Here is a 21,477-nt window from a genome sequence, read left to right on the forward strand (position 1 = left end):
TTGTGGATATAAAACCATTCTTGTTTTTTGAAAGTTCAACTTTTTGCTACAGATTCTAATGACATCCATTGTGCAAAGCTCTCCACCCGGACTCATTGGTATACATGATCTTTCGTTTCAGGCGTCGCTCGCTCCAAAGAGTAACTTTGCAAAATATAGAACACATTACGATTTGGTCTTTTAGAAAAATTGTAATACTTCGAAATTCAAATCCTTCAACATTTTTCTGTCTTAATTACTAAATTTCGGCCTGCACTGTCACCATTTTCAAGCCATGAAGTTTCTTTCCAATTTGGGTGTTTCGCCATTTTATTTTCAGGAATGAAAGTTTTTTTAAAATCAATATTCCATCTGTTTAATTTTTCCATTTTCCATTCCAATTTTTAATTTCTCACAGAAATGAGAACCGAGATGAGAACTCTTGATAAGAAGAAGTCAGCTTCAATCAACCAGAAACAAAAAAAGGTAAAGTTTGTCCAGGCTGCCCTGAAGCGTACCCCAGGTTCCTAAGAAAAGTCATCGAACGATTTAATTCAGAAGGAACTCAAGAATCGCGTTCGCCGATCGTCTTTCCTCGTTCTTCGAAATCATTCCCTCGCCTCCCTCCTAACTTCTTCTACGATTTCGCCCCACTCCCAGGGTGACGTACAGTCGTACACCCCTCTCTGTTCCCAAACCAAAGGACGGCGTGGGCCGTGGATGGTGTTAGTCACCTCAAGGACGTTCGCTTTAATTGGGATAGGTCGGATAGACTAGAGACGGCAGTCACCAGAGTATCAACCGTGAGTAGTATTTGAAATGGTGTCTGGTAATCGTCAATTCCTCTTCTTCGCGCCGTTTTTTTCTGCGATTAGGAATTTCAGGTTGGGTGGGGAAATCAGGAAATCCAATATGCCCAGGTGAAAAAGTTATATATAATTTATATAAATATAGTGGATAAGACAATGATATTTTTCACTTGTTTTACATATAGAAAAGTTCATAAAACAAATGAAAAATATCATTGTCTTATCCACTATATGTATATAAAATATATATATAACTTTTTCACATGGGTTTCCGCAAATGAGGAACCTTTTTTCGCTTTTTTCTATTAATGAGCTACCTAAAAAGTTATTTTTCGTCATAAATGTTTTTGGGTATTACTTTTTATTTTTCAAAAGTTATTCAAGTAATAAAATCACAACAACAAAAAAAATATCTATTTTATTATCGAATTGTATAGTTTTTCAAAAAACAGAAATAAAATTCAAAAACACTTGTGGTGAAACATTATTTTTTTATGAAGATATTTAAGAAATAAAGTTTCCTTCCATGTTCCCTCTCTATTGGGGATTCGGCCTCGGCATGCGGCCACCTTGCAGGTGACGTCACAGTCTACTGAATGGCCGCGGAGCGTGGGAGTTTGCGCAGTGCCTGTCGGTGACGCCAACGAATAGAAACTTGGCGGGAAATTTTAAGTAGTAAAACATACACTACATTTTAGAACTTCAAATTGCCCGCCACTTTTCTATTGGCTTTCGCTGTCGAACCCCACTGCGCGAACTCTCGAGAACTTAGAAATATTCTCGAGATTATTCTCCAAACTGAGATTTGCTGAGCAAAATATATGAATATTTGTACAACACTCGTGAATTCAATAATTGAAAAAACCATGAAAGGGACTTTCTGCTCTGTCACACTAACATAAAAGTTATGAACTATCTTCTAAAGTGGTATGAAAGGAATTAATGAATTAATTTCAAGTAAAAATATTGCACTTTCAACAAAATAGCCGATTTTTCAACACAAAGATCAATTTTCAAGCAAGAAGATTAATTTTCTACTAAAAAGAAAAATTTTCGACAACCAGAAACTGCATGTTTAATAAAACAGTTACATAAGAAGATTGATTTTCCAAAAAATATTGAATCTTCAACCAAAATCAATTAATTTTGAAATATGTAAATTTGAATATCAGTTAATTCTAGCTACTAATCAATTTTTTTCACATATAAATAAGTAAGTTTTACTGATTTATTGCTAAAAAATTGCTGATTCGTAGGTAGAACTTTTCTTTGCAAAATTAGCCAGTCTTACTGATTTATTGTTAAAAAATTGCCCATTCTGAGCTAGAATTGAGTAACTAATTGATATTCCTGAACAAATTAACTGGTTCAAATTGGTGGAGAACCAAACAGTTTCACTTTTAACTAAAAAAATTACATTTCTACCAAAAAGACTAATTTCCAACCAAATTGTTAAATTTCCAATCAAATAAGATTAGCCAGTTAGAAGGATCCGACACATACATAGATAGGATTTAGTCACTAATTAATATAAATAAAATTTTAAACTGATTCAAATGTAGAGAGAATGAAACATTTGAATTTTTAAAGAAAAAATATGAAGTTTCTCACAAAAGAGACGAATTTTTAACCAAGGCGAATAATTAGGAAAATAGTATAATTATTTACCAAAAACGATTTTTCAGATAAGACAGAACTACAAAACAAACAAATAAGTCAATTTTTTCGCAAGAAGATAAATTTTCTACAAAAAAAAATACAAATTTTCTAGTTGGAAAAACTAATTTTAAACCAAAAAAACAACCAAATTTTTAACCAAATATTGACAATTAAACAAATTATCTTGAAGAATAAACAGTACAATTCATAAAAAATATAATTAATTTTGAAACAAACAGTTGCATTTTTAAACAATAAAAATGAAGTTTTTACCAAGAGATGAATTTTTAATAAAAAAGGTTTTTTTTATTAAAAAAAGGAAAAAAATATATCTAGCAAATTGTTCAATTTTCGAGCGAAAATTACGAATATTCTACCTCGTATTCTACAAAGCAGTTGTATTTTCAACAAAAAAGTTCATGATCAACCATGTAATTGAATTTTCTGCCGCAATAGTTAAATTTTCAAAAAAAAAAAAGATTTATCAAAAAAATTAAGTTTTCAACAAAATAATCACATTTTTGAATGCAAATGCATTTTTTTTTTAGTTAAAGATTCATCATTTTAGTACCAAATTAATTTCTATATTGTAGAAAAATTCAGTTTTTGTTCAATAATCGTATTTTTTTGTTCAATTCAACGGTTTTTTATTAAAAATGAAAATGTTTTCTTGGTTAAAATATCTTGTTGTGAATTTTATTTTTTGGTAATTTATGAGCAACAGTAAGAGATTTCCGAACTCCCCCAACCCCAAATCACCTGACGTAATTTTTGGATGTACCATAAATAAGTTAGCGATCAAAATTTAGTCAGAAAAAATTTCGTTATATTTGTAGTACTTTTAAAATATAAGGTTAGAAAAATAGAATTATATAAATAATATAAATATAAATTCATGTTAATACCGAAATTAACATTGATATCTTATTATTATTAATATATATTAATACAGAATTGAATGTTTACATTTAATACTTGATACTGTTTTTTAAATATTTAAAATTTTCCCGCCTCAAATTTAAAATGTTTCCAAAGTTTCATGAAACTTTCCATTAGGCCAAGAGAGAATTTTATTTAAATTCAAAAAGAATTCAACGCGCGAATTAGACTAAACATTATTTATACTTCATTCAAATAAATTGTACGCTAATGAATAAATTATTATAAATATTAAAAATTCAATTTAAAGAATATTTCCAGGCAAAATACTAAAATATTGTTGTTGATTTTTTATTTAGAACACTTTAAAATTCGTAAAATGCTCACAAATTTCCTTAATTTCGGATATTCTTTTGTTCTGGAAATAATATCGAGACCTTTCTAGCGACACTAGCGCCTCCACAAACACAAAAATATCCAGGAGGATCCTCAGGGCGAGGGTCTCCAAGCAGTCTTTGTTCGGGGTTTGGGACTGTTGGTCACAGGTAAAAATCAGGGTCGATTAGTTCAAAAGGGCTAAACGGAGCCCTGAGAGTCAACTCAAAATACGCACGAAGCGTTTTCGTGGTTTTCGTTTCGCGCGGCGACTCCTTGGTAGCGGTTCACGGGAGAGGGAAAAAGTGAGGTTACATGTACGTTGTCTCGGGTGATTCAGTTGTGAAAAAGTGTTTCGCGTTGGTTCTGATTGCTTCGCCCTTTCTCTCCGAGATGTAGAAAAAGACGAAAAAAATGCGTGAAATAATCCCACTCACATTCTGGTTGTCGACGGGATCGACGTTGAATTCGAGGGAGTAAGTGTGCTTTTTGGTTTCTTTATTGTGTGTTTTACTGGGGTTACTACATTGTGCCGCGAGTTTCGGTGAAGAACGATTGAGCCTGAGAGACAAATTCATGCAAATGTTAGAGATTGTTTTATCATTATCGTGAGTGATTGCCTTTGTTTTTTTCGATCCATGATCGCGAACCTATGCAACAATTTGGATTCAGTTTTGGATCATTTCGAATGCTGGTAGCTGATTGTCATGCGATTCTGACGTACGTATCATTTTCGATTTTTATTTTTGTATTTATTGTTGTGAATGAACAGAATGAGCATATTTTTAGTAATTTGTTGGGATGAACCGTGGTTAGAATGTTGTTGACATTGTGTAAACAATGATAGCGCTTCAATCGGACGGTAAATAACCTGTTCAAGAACTGGCATTTTTATTGCCTTATTTTTTCCGGTTTTATATTTTTTTTATTGCACCATTTTTAATTGAGCTCAGATAATTGTAGTACTTTCACTGTGACACACGTGTTCTCAAATAGATTTGAGTAATTCAGAGTAGTTTGCGAAAAATTGTCGAAATTTTTATAACACTTGATTCTTCTAAACTTCTAAAAATACTTTTAAATCTCGTTGCTCTATTTTTATTTTTATTCAAAATTGGCGCAGGTTGCAGAAAAAAGTTCTCATTCAAATTTTGGACGCGAATTAATTGCAGTATTAAAAAGAGATGGCACAGTATTTGTAATGTACTTTTAAATTAAAATATTCTGGCATTTTGTTCGGAAGTTTAATTTGATTTATAATGATACTGAACTATTTCGAAATTTATAAAAATAGAGTACCTTATCAGTCCGCCTACCGCTAGTATTTTAGCGATGAATGAAGTTGATATCTAGTGAATTGACGTGAAATTTCATTTAATCCGCTGTAAAATTCTTAAAGCACTCGAATTAAATCAAGATAAGGTTATTATTATTGTTATTGTGAATAGCAGATTCGCATAAAGGAGCTTAATATGTAAACTATCAGTTTTGAGAAAAATAAAAAAGCGAATAAACCAATATTAATTAATAATTATATAGATATTTCAAAATCAGACCAGTAAACAGTTTTTTACTTGCTTTTATTTTTTAATATTATCTTAATTTTCCTGAATCCTTGTTTTTTTACTTTCGATTTTAGAACTGTAAGGGGAAATTCAAATAATTAAAATAAAATATTAACCTTACTTTAAACCTTTTTTTATTTGTAACGTTTATCGAATGTTTTTTATGGTACTTAGAGCTGATTTTGATAATGAAATAACAGTTCATGATTTAACTTGTACTTTTTTTACTGAAGTGTTCTCAGATTTACTTTATTTTAAAATTTTACAAAATTATCATTATTTCATTAAATTATTTTTATTACAGATTTCATTAGTTGAAATAAAAACGATTATTGTATTTTTAATTTTTTTTTAATTTGTTGTAATCTGTTGACAAATGAAAATTATATTTCTTACTCTAATTTCTAACTAGAACACCATTTTTCAGGCGTTATACCAAATTTCAAATAATTCTTTACTTCAAAAAGTTGATTTAAAATGAATAATTCAAGACACATTCAGGAAATGTTAGAATCATTTAAAAATATATTTAGAAAACAAAAGATTTTCTTAAGATTCCTGCGAAAATTATAAATGATATCTAGTTTGAAAAATTAATTTAAAAAAAAAATCCTACAAATTTTGAAAGATTTCTAAAATTTTTCAACAAAAAAATCTGGAAGACTCAATTATTTCGTTAAATACATATTTTCGGATTAAAAATTCAACTGCTTGGTTAAAAATTCAGCTACTATTTTGTTAAAAATTCTTCTTTTTGAATGAATTCGACTCTTTTTTTTGTTTAAAATTAAAATGTTCAGTTGAAATATCAACTATGACATTTTCCTTTGAGAATTCATGTTTTTTCATTGGAAAATTTCATATGATTTTTTATTTGAGAAATTAATTCTAAGAACAAATTGAAAAGGATTTCCAAATATTTCCCAAGATTTCCTAAAATTGCGAAAAAAATAAAAAAGATTTTAAAGCAAAATTTTTCAATTTTGCAAGAGTACAACATTTTAGAAAAAATTCAAATAAGTTTAAGAGATATTTAGAAGTTTTGAAAAAATTCAAAAATAATTTAAAAGTTGGGGTACGGATAAATCAAAAAAATTTCAACTAAAAGCCGATTTTTGAACATTTTGAACAAATAATAAGATGCAGTTATTTATTTATTTGGTATTACTCATTGATTAATTATTGAAGAGTTATTCAAATATGTGTTATAAATATGATTTATTTTAATACTAAGTGAATTTTACACTAACAATGTTATTATTATTGTCGAACATAAAGTTATAATAAGCTTCGTGTAATAACTTTTAAGTAATTAATTAACAATTAATAAAATAAATTTTCTGAATAATTAAATGACAATACATAAAAGTACACATAGGAAAACCTCGTGTACAGTTCGATTTATTCGTGCTTATAATAAAGGGAGATTTGATATTTAAGTCAAGTAAGAAATCGGGGAATAACCGGAAATTTTGGCGCGAAAATTAGTAAACACCCTTTTTTGATTCCAATTGGAGTTGGACAAGAATATTTCGGTCATTTGAACTTACGGAACTTCAGGTGCATGTCCCAGTGGGACAAGTGGCCCATTCATTTGACCAATTCTGCATACAATAACTAACAACAAAAATTTCTCAGAAAGCTATTAAAATAACAGAGTTCATTCATTTTATTGATATTGTGAATTTTTTTAAATTTCGAAAAACATGTATCAGATATAAATGTCAATTGATTTGTCACATGAAATGATATCAATTTTTAAGACTTCAATTTGAAATTCTTTAAAATTGTTTCAATTTTGAATGATCATGCCGGCCACTTGATCGGAAAACCGGGAAATCACCACTCGCTTTTTATTAGTGAAAAGGAGAGCTCATCATATAATTTAAAGAATCTAATGTTTATTGAGTCTGATTTTGTACTTTTTTAGTTATATCGATACATTATGAGTGAAAGCATTTTTATTTTTGTTTCCATTAGAAGAAAAACCTTTTGCAATTTTTTGCTCTCTGTGAGATTTTTTTCGCTGACTTAAGTTTGATAGTCGAATTTATGATATTTCAAACATACAGAAACAATCGTTTTCTCAATTTTTTCAAAAAAATGGATTTCACTTGAAGCAGGGAATTTTTGATATGGAACGGGCATTTTTAAAAAGAATTATCATTCTGATTTAGAAGAAAGGAATTCAAAAAAATCTCTGTTCTAATTCAGAATTCGTCACAATTTGAAAATTCCAAAATTCCAAATTTTAGATAAAGAAAAAAAATCCGTTTTTTTTTCCTGGTTAAGAATGCAATTTTTAACTGTAAATTTTAAACATTCTATTTTTGTTTGAAAACTGATCTTTTTTTATTTGAAAATTAAACTATTTGTTTGAAAATTCATGTACTTTCTGGGAAATTAGTCTTCTTTTGTATAAATTTAATATTTATGGTTGAAAATTCATCTTTTTGGTATAAAAGTTCGACAGTTCCAGTTACAGATTCATAATTTTAGTTGAAAGTTCATCAGGTTGGCTGAAAATTAATGTCTTCAATTGAAAATTTAACTGCTCCATTTTTAGTTGAAAATTGACCTTTCTAGTTCCAAATTCAACAGTTTGGATAAAAATTTGTCTTTTAATTGAAAATTCAACTATGTCGTTAAAATCCACGTATTTTGTTAAAAAAATATTTTTTTAAATAGAAAATTATCTTTCAGGTTATAAATAAAATTACTTACTAGTTGAAACTAAAACTCTTTAATTAAAAATTAATTTTATTGGTAGAAGATTCATTATTTTAATTAAAAATTAATTTCTTTGATTGAAAACTTGTTTTTTCTTTGGATGAAAATGATTTTTTGCGACAAATTTAACTCTATTTTGTTGAAAATTTGTTTCTTTTTGGTTGAGAATTTTTTTGGTTTCAACTGAAAATGTAATTATTCCAGTCGAATATATTATAATTTTTGTTGCATATTCATCACATTATGTTACTTTTAGTTGATCGGAAAAATTGAAAAACTTGACCAGTAAAAACCGGGACATGACCGGAAATTTGAAATCGTCCACCGAATTGCCACCCTGACTATTTAAACTTAAATACTCAATCTCTATGCTTTTTTAAGTTTAAAATTATCTTTATTATTAAAAACAATCTCTTGAAAATAGTATCTTGATAAATCAGTAAAACTGATAAGACTTATTTCTATTTTCTATTTAATGAGTATTCATAAAGTGAATCATGATGTGTATACAGTATTGTCTGATAATGAGGGAAATGACGTCACAGTCCGTAAATGGAACACCTGTGATTAAACTATTTATGTTCATATGACCCTATGTATTGAACATCAATAATCAAGGGGTGAAACCGTCTCTGCATTTAAAAATTAAAACAACTTTTACCGCTACTCAATAATTATTGTTTAATCTTCGATCGGAGCTCAGTTTGTTTTCAGTTTTTAAAATTGAGACTTTGGTCCGTTTTATTGAATATCCTGGAATCAATCTAGAATCAATTGTTACGTAGAAACAGTTTCATAAAAAGAATTTTAAGCCACTACATACATGGAATATCAGTTTCTAAGAACAAAAGAACTTTCGCCTCACGGGTCATCGACGCTATGCATGTGCAAACTAATCTGAAGTAGTTTTCACTCGTATTTGAAAAAAATTAAATACATTCATTAATCACCAAATCAATTTATTTAATAAATGTATTATTTAAATCTTAGAGATTAAACAAAATTGATTAAAAGTAAATTATTATAGAGAGTAATATAATTATCGAATTTTATTCTGGGTATACAATAACGAGGAAATATCGAATTAAGTTGAAGTAAGGAAATTAACTCTTTCTGATTAAAATGGACAGGTGAAAAAGGCCAGGCGTAATTTTAAATTATTAGCATATTTAGTGGTAAACTAATTAGGGTTTTGTGATTTACAATGAGCTCTATATATCTGGGTGAAGCATAATGTTTGATAACTAAAAATAAAACAAGATCGAACGCCAAGTCGGTGACAATTTTCATTCCTCAAAACGGATTAAATGCCACCTAAAGTGAATTGGACAGCATGCTACGCATTAGCTAATCACCTCCTGAACGGAATCAAATTATGTTTTATTCTGAGTTTAACACGATTTTTCAAACGACTCATTTCCCTCGCTGAATTTCAACCGAGATCGATCCCATTATTCACTGCATTCGAGACGCGATTAATGAAATTTATCGACAGGAGTCGGTTAATATTTGATTCGCAATTACATAGGTACTGCATTAATACATTTTGCATATTCAGGCATTCAGCTGAGAAAGAGTAACTGCTAGGAAAATTATAGAATCACTAAGTTGTAGTTAAATGATAATTCTGTCTTTATTTTCAAATATCCACGACTAAAGAAAAATATTCTAGAGGATCAAATTTGTCGGCTTGATTAATAATTTTTTAATTTTTATAACAAACGAAAAACGTCAAGAAAGTTTATTTTTGTTGAATAATGTGCTTTGCTCGTTTGTGCTCAGCGAAAGAAACACTTTTTTCTTTGGCACAGTTATCGGTTTGTTTGAACTCGAATTTGGCCAATTTGATGAATTTTAAGTTTCTGTAGTTCTGCTTTTCGGATAATTTTGTTCCCCTCAAAAACTTTTAATTTTAGGAAAGTTTAGCCCAAAGGCAAAAAATGTTTTGTCGGAGAAAAACCGCCAATCTCATTCATTCATTAAAAAAAATTTAATTAAAAAAAAAACACAAAATGTTGCCATTGTAATTGAAAATTTTAGATAATGGACCTATCTATACATAGGCACTATTTAAAAAAGTTATGTAACATTTTTTGGCAGAATTTTTGCGTATCCTTCATAGTTTGACTACAAAAATTGTCATTATCCCCGGACTAATAGAATACTTTTTTCACGAAAGGTTCTTATTTTCGTATGAAAAGTTTTTCACAATTATTTAAATTTCACTAGAAATCAGTGACACGCACTGTTCAAGATCAGTGCAAATCAATTGGAATTTTAGTCGTGTTTTTTAAGGCTCTCCGGTAGAAAAACGACTAAAATTTCCATTACTGTTACTGTTCTGAATGAAATTCATTCGTTCAAACAAGGACAGTGTTTTGAGAAATTTCAATTTTTATTTACGAGGTTTTTCTCAAACATAAATTGAGAAATTCTTTATGCTGTTAATACCCGTAAACTCTGTAAATTCTGCAAATTAACACATCAGCTAGATTCAGGATGGCCGTAGGTCAGGGAAAACCTGTAAATGGGGAAAAAGTCGGGAATTTTGTTGGTCATAATGTTGGAAATGAAGTTCACGGCCACCTTGGAATAATATTCTTGTCATTGATTTATTTTCTTTGTGCTTCTAGTTTTTCAAACTTGTTTCCTCCTGACAATTATATTTTTAGTTGTAAATTTCATTATTTGGTTGAAAATTCAACTATTTTGATAGAAAACTTTTTTTTTTTGAAAATTCATGTTTTGGTTTTGAAACTTCAACTGAAATTTTTATTTTAGACATTTATTATTTTTGTTTCTTTTGAAAAACCATTGTTTTGATACAAAAATTTTATCTTTGTGTGTGTCTGTAAAAATGCTACTGTTTGGTTGAAAATGTATTAATTGCTTGAACTTTGAACCATTTAAAAACAACAATTTTTTGTTGAAGATTCATCATTTTGTTTAAAAGTTCATCTCTTTGGATGCATTTTTTTAAAAGTTAATTTTTTAAACTGAAAATTAAACTATTCCACATGAAGGTTCATAATTTTAGTTGAAAACGTATCTCGACTGCTGAAAGTTGAACTACTTTGTTAAAAATTTATTTTGTTTTTGTTGAAAATTAATTCTTTCTACTGAAAATTTAACCTCAATTGTTGTTTAAAAATGTGCCTCTTTTAGTTGAAGATTCGTCTGCTTGTTTGAAAATCCATGTATTTTGTTAAAACGGTCGTCTTTTGTGGTAAAGAAAATGAATCTTCTCTGTTGAAAATTCGACTGTTTTGGTTGTTGTTTTTTCTTCTTCAAATATTTGGTTAAAAAGCCATCTTTTTAGTCGAAAATTAAACTTTTTTGTTGAACATGCGTCTATTTGGAAATACATATATAAAAATTCATGTGTCTTCTAAAAAAAATTCAATTATTTGGTTGACAAAGTGCTACTGTTTTTATTTGAAGTGTCATTTTTGTTTGTTTGAATTAAACTATTTGTGTGACAATTAAACTCTTTTGTTGAAAATTTAATTACAGGAGTAATTAAACGAGTGTCAGTGGGACGATGGTCGGGGGGGCTAAAGCGTAGGCTTTGGACCCACTCCTTCGGCTTGCGGGTTCGATTCCCGCCTCGCACTCTGGAAGAGTCTCGGTGGCCCATGCAGTGAACACTTAGCCTAGCAAGGGAGTTGTTTATCTCCGGAGAGTCGTGGGACCGGTACCTCTAGAGAAAAAGGTTTTCTCCTAAGTACTTAAGGCTGTTGCTCTTGGTGGTTCGGAACCCACCTTAAACTGTAGGTCCCCCTTCCACCACCAAGTAAGTGTGTGGAGGGTGTGTAAAGGAATAGAGAAGGTGTAAGAAAAATGTAAACCCTTAGGGGACACATTAGAAGCTTCCACTACTACTAACTAATTAAACGAGTGTCGACTATTGTTACTAAACATTCCGGATTTTAAATTTGAATTTTCATTAGTTAGTCTATTATCTGTATCGACATTCAACAAGTATTAATAATGTTTATTGGCGAAAAAAAACCCTCTCTTTTTCTTAGCTCCGGCGGGAATCAACCCCACGTAAAATGATTGACGGTCATGTGCTCCTATGACTAACAGCTACGGAGGATCGAGAATCTTTTTTCCCAAAGTCATGAAGTTAAATTTAAGTCTCGATCATTTGGTTTATTTCTGTGATAACAAATATTATGAACGTTTATTGGCGAAAAAGCCCCTCATTTGTAGAACGCGGTAAGAGTGCTAATAGAGTCTGATTTTTTTATTACATAAAATAGACCAAATAATCGAAATTTAAATTTAACATCTTGAATATTCTATGTTAAAAATTATACAAGATGAAAATTACGGTCTTGAATATTAATGATCAGGGAAAATTAAAAATTTCTGTATGGGAAAAATCAGGGAATACTGAAAATGAATGTAATAATATTACATTTTTAGCAACATAGTTGATTTTCAACCAAAAAAGATTTCATAACAAAATACATCAATATTCAAACCCAAAATGACGAATTTTCAACACCAAAAAAATTAATTTTCAACTAAATAGTAGCATTAATAACCAAATGGTAGAATTTGAATGCAAAATAAGTTAATTTAAAATAAAAAAGATAAATTTTCAACCAATCAAAATAATTTTTCTATCATAAAAGGTGCGTTTTCAAGCCAATGGTCGACATTTTGAAACACAAAAAATTAAAATTCAACCTGAAAAGTTGAATCACGAATAAAAAAATATATTTTCAACCCAGAAACATGACTTATCTAGCATAAATAAATGATGATTTTTTCACCAAAAGATGAATTTTAAACAAAAGAGTTGAATCTTCAACCAAGTAGATAAAGTTTCAAACAACAAAGATAAATTTGTATCTAAATAGTAGAATTTTACACTAAAAAAGATGTTTTTGAACCAAAAATGAATTTTTTCAATTAAAAATTTAAAAAAAAATTAGATTAATAACAAAACAAATGTTTAGTCAGTTAAGTTTTAAAAAAAATATGAATTTTTAATCAAGTATATAATTGGATTTACCATACAAAATATGAACTTTGAACAAAAAAAAAGTTCATTTTTCACCAGATAGTTCAATTTTCTACCAAATTTTTGAATTTTAAAGCCAGACGGTGAATTTCTACAAAACAGATTAATTTTCAAATCAAATTATGCATCAATTGTAGCAATTTTATAAAAAGTAGTTAAACTTCAAACCATGGATGATGTTTCAACCATAAACTATACGATTTTCAATAAAAAATGTTGATTTTCAGTCGTATTGTTTAATTTCAACTAGAAAAGACCAACTATTAATTAAAAATATCATGTTCGAACAAAAAATTATATATTTATATAGAATAGGGTCATCCTTGCTATTCAAAATTAAATTTGTTTACTCTCACCTACTGTTCAAGTGCCTTTAAAAAAATCTAAAAATGTAAGGAGAAATGTTTAATATTCATGTTCTTTGGGGCACTGGTTAGTGAACAGATTAATTCCTAAGAACCCAACAACTTATTTTCAACAAAGCACATTTTTAAATACATTTTTTTAATCCCTTAACCCTAGAGATAAGGCCTCCAGATATAGTTCTTCCGAGAATTTATGCCGCGCCGCATGTAGGAGTAAAAGGAGCTACGCGGAGTGAGTAGCGGTCGCTCAGGCGGGAACAAATGAAAGCGTTTTCTACGAAACGGCTCCACCTTCTTTAGCCCAAAAATCGGTCCAGTGTCAGAGTTTCACTCTAGTAGAATTTTTACCCAAGCTAAATGTTATCTAAGTTCGTAACGTTACTTCGAGTGGTGCCTCCCCAACCTCCTGTTTTGAAACATAGATTTTGTCACGCCCCCCCCCCCTCCTCAATTTGTTAACGTAATTAATGAACAACCCCTAATTGGAATCAAGCAAGATTAAAGATCATCACGGATTAAAGGACAAACAACATAGAATGTTTCGCACGGAATCTACTGCTATACTTAACCGTTTGGTAGGTTGATTAATTGATGGCAGGAATTAAGGTAAAATCAGTGAAAAGTGTAATTATGGGAGGAGATATTTTCGGAGTTCTGTGGCTGTTATCGATTCCAACAACTCGATGTGCGTTCTTTCCTCGAAGGGGGAACGAGTTGAAGAGCAGAGCAAAGGCAAAGCAGAGTTGAACAGAGTGTAGGAAGATTTGAGGGGGTGGGGCCCCCCAAGGCACCTTTTCGCGGCTCAGTGAGTTCGATCCTGATCAAATCTGTTGCTAACCGAGGCGACGACGCTCTACCGGCGCAAGAAGAGCGCGCCCCGACGCCCGCACGCGCAACTGACATGAGCGTACTTACTACATTTGCTATAACTCTATAGGCTTTTAATAGACGCCGGAATAGACTTATAGACACACGCTAGACGCTAGACGTCTCTGGTCAATGCTTGGCACGGTAGTGTGAATATGCGAGACAACTGCTGAATGAAATATTTTCATTGTCGAACCGCATTGATCGCGCACCCCTTGTAATCCGAAAAAAATTCCTACCCTCTTGTACAATGTACAGTGCTGACTACTCTGTCCCCTGCTCTCTTATCCGCGAGAAAACCCGGCTTTTTTCCTTCCACAGAAAAAAGGTCGCCCCCAATGTTTCCTGGGGAGCTATTGACACTCGAGGAATTAATGCCTGGAACCCTTCCTTCCACCTTGACAATCTTTCCTCGCTTGTCTCAGTGGACTCAGTTCGGCAGTAGTTTTTTAAAATTCTAGGTTTATATTTTTACTTTAAAGTGTTGAATAACAATTGCATGATTTTTTTATTTGGAATTTAATCCATGTCGTCTACAAATGACTGCTTGAAATCAGTGATGTGAAAAAACTATTTTCTTTTAATTAGTTACTCTAACGAAAGTCGCGGCCAAAATTCGAGGCCCCATACTTTTTTTTTGTATTGCAACTCGTTAAAAAAAATCTCTGAATTGGTTAACAAACAGCATCTGAAAGCTTAAAGTTTTCCTAATTCAACCATATGATCACTTTTGTCCTAACATTTTTTTAGCGTGGCCACTGTACCGGAAAACCGGGAAATGATAGTGAATTTTTTTTACCAGGAATTTTACAAATTTTAGAAGAAAATTTGTCCAAGTTTGATTTTAACATTGTTTTAAATAATTATTTGGAATTTTTATCTGTTTCAATTATGATATCATTTACTTTACACTACGTAATTCTACAATCTTTATTTAAAACATTTCTTGTTTCAGGTTTCTGATTTTTAAGCGTAAATTTTTCATTGGAAGCATTTAAAAAAGCCAATTTAACGCTTTAAAAAATTACAAATTGGAAGCGTTTGAAAACGACAATTTTAGATAAGACATTCTCGGTTGATCAACTGTGAATATAAACTGTAATGATTTTTCAAATGGATCTGTACATTATAGATGAGCAAGTTAAAAATAATAAAATTGATTCTATAAGAAAAGTGGGAATCAGTTCAAAATTTAAGAATTTCCAGATTTTAATTCCCATTTTTAAATAATTTCAAAATAATATATTCATAATTATTATTTTATAATTATTAATTAATTACTTTATATTTATTAACTTAATATTATTAATAAATATTATATTCATCTTTATTATATTTTAAATATTGTTTCAGTCTAAAATTTGAAGTTTTTCAATTAAGAAAAAGATGAATTGCTTTATATTTATAAATATTTGACTGTTCATTTAATATCAGTAATAATAAAACAAATATTTAAAACTAAAATAAATAAAATTTGATTGTTACAATTTTAATTGTTCTGGTTGAAAACTTTTAATTTGTAAGTCAAATTGTTTCATTTTGATGTATAAATACATAATGAATAATTATTATTCATATACAAAATTAGAGTGAGTTGAAGAGATAATTCGAAGTTCTGAAAAGATTCAAAATTAATGTAAAATTAAAAAATGTTGTAAATAATTTAAACGAAGTGTCTACGTATGCCGATAAAATCTGACTACTCATACCGAAATTATGGTGAAAACTAATTTAAGAAGTGTTTAGTTGATAAAAATAATATTACATCTGAATTTTTAATCTATCTAGCTTAAAATTGTTTAAAATTGTTTGCCGATCAGTTTTTATTACGTCAAATGGAAAATTTGTTAGCTTTAGAATTCGAATTTTTTAGTTTCATTGCCCGTGAAAAATGTTTGGGAGACGGCAAATCACCTGTATTTTTTCATTAGTTAAAACGTCACCCTGCTTTTTTTCCATAGCTGCAGGGGAAAATATCCCAAAAAATCGGGAATTTCAGCCGACGTTAGCCGTTTAATATCTCCAAATGTGTAATTTTTTTATGCGAATGCAGTGCAACAATTAAATTTATGGTAAAATCATTGACACTCAAGAAATAGCATTTTGAATATTTCTGACTTTAATCAGTGCTGGCACGTGAGCGGCAAAGTGGGACAAGTAGTAGAAAAAAGTATCCTTTCGATGACAGTAGTAATTCCAGGAGCAAGCCGACTCCCCTGAAAAGATGTGACAACAGAGTTACTATTGCCATCGAAAGGGTACTTTTTTCTACCACTTGTTCCGCTGCAAAGTGGGGAAAAAGTACATTTTTTGGTTCAAAATGCGATTCCGGCTGAACCTGTTGACCGATTTGGATGTTTTTTTTAAAGCTGATAAAATTTGAAAGAAAGTTATCGGCCCTCATTTTTATTTTAGTTTTTCAATTTTTTACATTCTCATCATTTATGATTGAGAAAGTATTAGAATTGTCGCAAATTTCACATCACACTTTTTCAACGGATCTCCACGTTGCGAGACCCCCTGAATCCGAAAATCAGGTTTTCGCGATGGCGTCTGTCTGACTGTCCGTGAGTCCGTCCGTCCGTAAACACGATAACTCTCGAAAAATGAAGGAATCAAATCCATCTTTGGCACACTTTTCCTAGGTCATAAAAGAAAGGACGAGTTCGTTCACCAGCCATTTTTGATAAAAATTCAAAAAGTGAGCACATTTTGAAAATTTATGACTTTTTTCAATAAAAAGAAAATTTTCAGAGTTATAGCGTTTGCAAAATTTTTTTAATCAACCGAAAATCAAAATTTGAAGCCGAAAAACGCACGATAGAAAAAAAGTCAACAGAAGAAAAATATTTCTTTTTGAAACCCCTACAAGATTATCATAACCAATTTTTGGATTTTCTTAAAAAATCGAAAATTCAAATCTTGATTGCACAAAAAATAATGGAAAATAAAAAATTCCATTTTGTGGACAAACTATACAGGATACGAAAAAAAGATGAATTAACAAAAATGGTTATCCCAAAAAAGATCTACAATTTCGTTAAGAATCATTTATTGATAGGACGCGTACTATTTGTTTTATTCGTGAAAAATAACGTTGAAAAAAAAACAAAATAAAAAAAATGTGTGGAAAAACGACGAAAGTTACGAGAAAAAAATCCAACAAAACCTGTTTACAATTGTCTGTCGGAAATCGAGCGCGCAGCGCGAGTGTCACGATGAGAATTAGTACCTCAAAGCCTACAGAGCTTTGAGAAACTTAATCTTTGACTATACTTAATTAAGTAGACAATTCAGAATATGAAGATGCATATAAATACTGCCATCTAAAAGAGATCTTTTTGATAAAGTTTTTTTCAAGCATTCCAAATGCAAAGAATAAATATCCGAGCGCGAAGCGCGAGGTGTAATTACGTTCGAGCGCGAGGTAACCTATTATCGAGCGCGAAACGCGAGATTCAACCGTCGCGCGCCCTAGGCGCGCTCAAGCTTGCGAGCCAAGCGAGCCGCGGGCATAGCGCGCGACGAGAATATGCGCGCGAAGCGGACAGATTTTTTTATAAATAAATAAATATTATGGAAAAAATGGCAATTTTTTCTATTTGACGTTCTCGGTGCTCGTCAATAATAGGAAAATTGTTTTAATCGCCGACGTTTCATAGATGTAAATTATATGATATTCCATTAAGATACAATAAACAACAACATTTTTTAGAAACAAATTATGTGTTGAAAATTTGTTTTCTATCATTTTCAATAATTTAAAGTTTTTTTAAGTTATATTGCAAGAAATTTGAATGGAAATAATATTTTATTTAATATTATAAACAAATTTTATAAACAAATGCATTATTCAGGCATTTGTCGTCAGAAAAATTCGTTTTTTTTTCTATGTAAATTAAAAAGAAAATAGGAACCTCATGAGAATTTCAGAAGACTTCATAATTTGTGATAAATTTAATGATTTTTTAAACAAATTTAATAAATAAATGCATTATTTGGGCGTTTTTCGACGGCAAAACTCGTTTTTTTTCAATGTCAGTCCTTTTAATTGGGAGCTTTACGATAATTTCAGTAACATTCATAATTATTTTATAATTTTATGATCTTGTTAAACAAATCTAATTACAAAATTTATTATTTGGGCATCTGTCGACGTAAAAACACGTTTTTTTAAAAGTCAGTCTTTTTAATTTAAGAAAAAAAGTTCTTTTTTTCATTCAGTACATATAAAATGGAAACCTGAAGTCATATGTTGGCAGTAAAAAAAACTTCCTTTAGAATCGTGAGTGTCTCAACTTTTCATATGTTATAGGATTTATTTATAACAAATATTAAATTATTATTCTATCATTCATTTTATTCAAACCCTCTTGTGTTGGCTACCTGTAAGTACTGAATAAAAAAAAAACTTTTTTCGGAAATTAAAAGGACCGACTTTGAAAAAAACTAGTTTTTACGTCGAAAAATGCCCGAATAATGCAGTTTTTAATTAAAGTTGTTTAACAAAAATATAAAATGAATCAACTAATTATGAATGTTACAGAAATTGTCGTAAAGTTCCCGATTAAAAGGACTGACATTGAAAATAACGAGTTTTTCCGTTGATAAATTCCCAAATAATGCATTTGTTTATTAAATTTGTTTAAAAAAATCATAAAATTTATAAAATAATTATAAATCTTGTTGAAATTAACATGAAGTTCTCAATTAAAAGGGCTGACACCGAAAAAAACGAATTTTTCATCAACAGATGCCCGAATAATGCTTTTGTTTATTAAATTTATTTAAAAAATAATTTATCAAATAGTGATGGATGTTGCTAAAATTATCATGAAGTTCTCAATTAAAATTTCGAATGATTAAAGTATAATTAAAAAAATCAATTCTTTTTAATGGTAGAAATCATTTAAAATTATGTAAAAGTATAAAATATCTTATTTTTCTAAAAAGATTGTTTCTTTTTTTCTACATGTAGATATAAGTGTGTAATATTTCTCCTACTTTCCGCTTTTCCAAACAAATTAACCTATTTCTCCCTGTTATAGTTCTTTTTGCGTTGTGATATCTGTAAATAAAAAAACATGTTTTTTTTTGCCCATTTAAAAATAATTCAAAATTGAACAAATCATTTTTGCTTCCTCATAGAGGAATCTTTTTTAGAAATTTATAATGTTTTTTTAAGGTAAACATCTCAGTAATCGTGATTTTAGTCACGTACTTGAAGTTACGAACGTTTATATGTGCGAAATTAAAAAAATTATTTTTCGGATTTTGTTTGTTCAAATCAATGAGAAGGGCAAAAAATTAAATTCAGTCGTAAAGAATTGTCTCATTAAAATTTCTTAATGGGTTAACTACCCTTACACATCATTTATTATCATTATTATTCAGACGTCTTTATATTTTCAAACAGAATATCATTTTTTGTCCCCCTAACTAAATGGCTCTAATGGTTTTAGATGAAGCCAATTTCTTTCGTTTTTATGTCCTTAGAATCATATAATTGCAGTTCCAATTAATATTATAAACTGCTAAAAAGAAATGGAGTTTATTATTAAATGTTACTTTTAAAATATTTTTTAACATTATTTATCTTGCTATTGTATCTTGGTCTTTTCTTGGTAGAAAATTATTCTTTTGTGTTAAATATTCAACTATTAAATTAAAAATGAATTTTTTTTGGTTGAAGATTCATTAGTATATTTCTTTTCGTGTTTTTTGTTTTTTATTCAAGTCTTTTGCAAAACATTTGTATGCTGGTAGAAAATTCAACTATTTGGTTACAAATCCATTTCTTTGTTGTTGAACTTTCTAAAAATTCCTTTCATTGGTTGAGTAATCTAAGTATATTTATTTAGCTGAATATTGATATATTTAGTTGAAAACTCGTTTTTTTTTAGATGGAAATTGATTTTTGTTTACTGAAAATTGAAGCATTCTATTTGTCTTTTTGAAAATTCAACCTTTCGGATATTTTTTTTTCTTTATTGGGTGTAAAATTTGCTTGGTTTTAAATTTTCGAAGATATAATCAGTTTAGTTAAAGATTTAAGTATTTTGTTGAAAGGTCCTATTTTCTTGATTGAAAATGGTTTTGACTGACAAATTAATTCTTCCATTTTTGGTTTAATTTTATCTTCTTCAGTTGGAAACTGAACTGATTGATTGACAATTTTTTTACATTAAGATTATTGATTTCCTATGTGTAAGGTTGTTTTAATATGTAAAAGAAAAGTTTGGAACGGTCCGGGAAAATAAAAAATTGTTTTTGCTCCGATCAACTGCAGTTTTTTTAGTATAAACATTCCCCTGTATTTATAAGAAAATTAATAAGTTTTAAATATTAAAAATACTAAATTTGGCTTCCCTACATTTTATTGTTTGAAATTTATAAAACCAATTTTGTAAAATCGAGAGAGAATATTTTATCAAAGATTTTTGTAAAATCATGTGCTGTATTAAAAGATTCTAGATTCTAGACGGTTAAAATTTTACCAGTAGTAAAATCCTTTTTGGCGCGTGTCAAGTGCGCGAAATGCGCTCTTCGAACTTTGAAGTAGGCAGCAGAAAACAAATTTCTGGTACCCGTACCAGGATGACATCAATCTACGTCTGCGTGGACGTAAAATAAACCGATGAAGTGCGTCGGCTCGTTGGAGTGTGACCAAATAAATAATATTACGTGTAAATGCAAGCAAGGACGCAAGACTCCTATTGATCTCTGGTTACGGTCATAAATATTAGGATATGTTTGCATTAAGTTTAAACGTGCAGGAGCTTTCGATTGATTCGCATTTAATAATAGCAACGACTTGGCGCTGCACTGGTTTTGCGTTACTGATTACGGGATGCGGTGTATAATGCCAGACGATGATGACTTCCTGGCGTTAAAACTCGTTAAAACCCCATCTAATGACTAAAAAAAAGCCCAACCTTATGGTTGACAGCGTTCGCTGTAGTCATAAAAAACCATTCTTCTGCCACTTCCGACTTTCCGTTGTGATGATTTCTGCAGCAATCGAAATTAAATCCACGCCAGAGAAAAAAAACACATGAAACGTTTTTATTTTTTGAATGTAATGACAGGGAAACGTTTTATAGGATCTCTACTACGCAAATAAAACAAAAACTATGGTGTTCGAAGGAAATAGTGAGAAAACGCTATGCAATATTTTATTAAATGATGAGAGAATTGAACAAGTTGATAAGTTC

At 29.9% G+C, this 21,477-nt stretch overlaps 1 protein-coding gene across 10 annotated transcripts in view; it reads left to right on the forward strand.

Moving 5' to 3' along the window:
* Positions 1–717: 717 nt before the first annotated feature.
* LOC117169264 (putative transcription factor capicua) overlaps positions 718–21,477 on the forward strand; it is a 206,716-nt gene continuing 185,956 nt past the window's right edge. For 9 of the 10 annotated variants that reach the window (XM_033355543.1, XM_033355542.1, XM_033355544.1 and 6 more), the window contains exon 1: positions 3,862–4,421. The gene's annotated coding sequence lies outside the window, so the exon portion shown is untranslated. Of the gene's footprint in view, positions 783–3,861; positions 4,422–21,477 lie in introns of those variants that run through there. The other variant, XM_033355541.1, reaches the window with a different exon arrangement.

This window comes from Belonocnema kinseyi, chromosome 3 (assembly GCF_010883055.1).
Source record: "Belonocnema kinseyi isolate 2016_QV_RU_SX_M_011 chromosome 3, B_treatae_v1, whole genome shotgun sequence".
NCBI lineage: Eukaryota > Metazoa > Arthropoda > Insecta > Hymenoptera > Cynipidae > Belonocnema > Belonocnema kinseyi.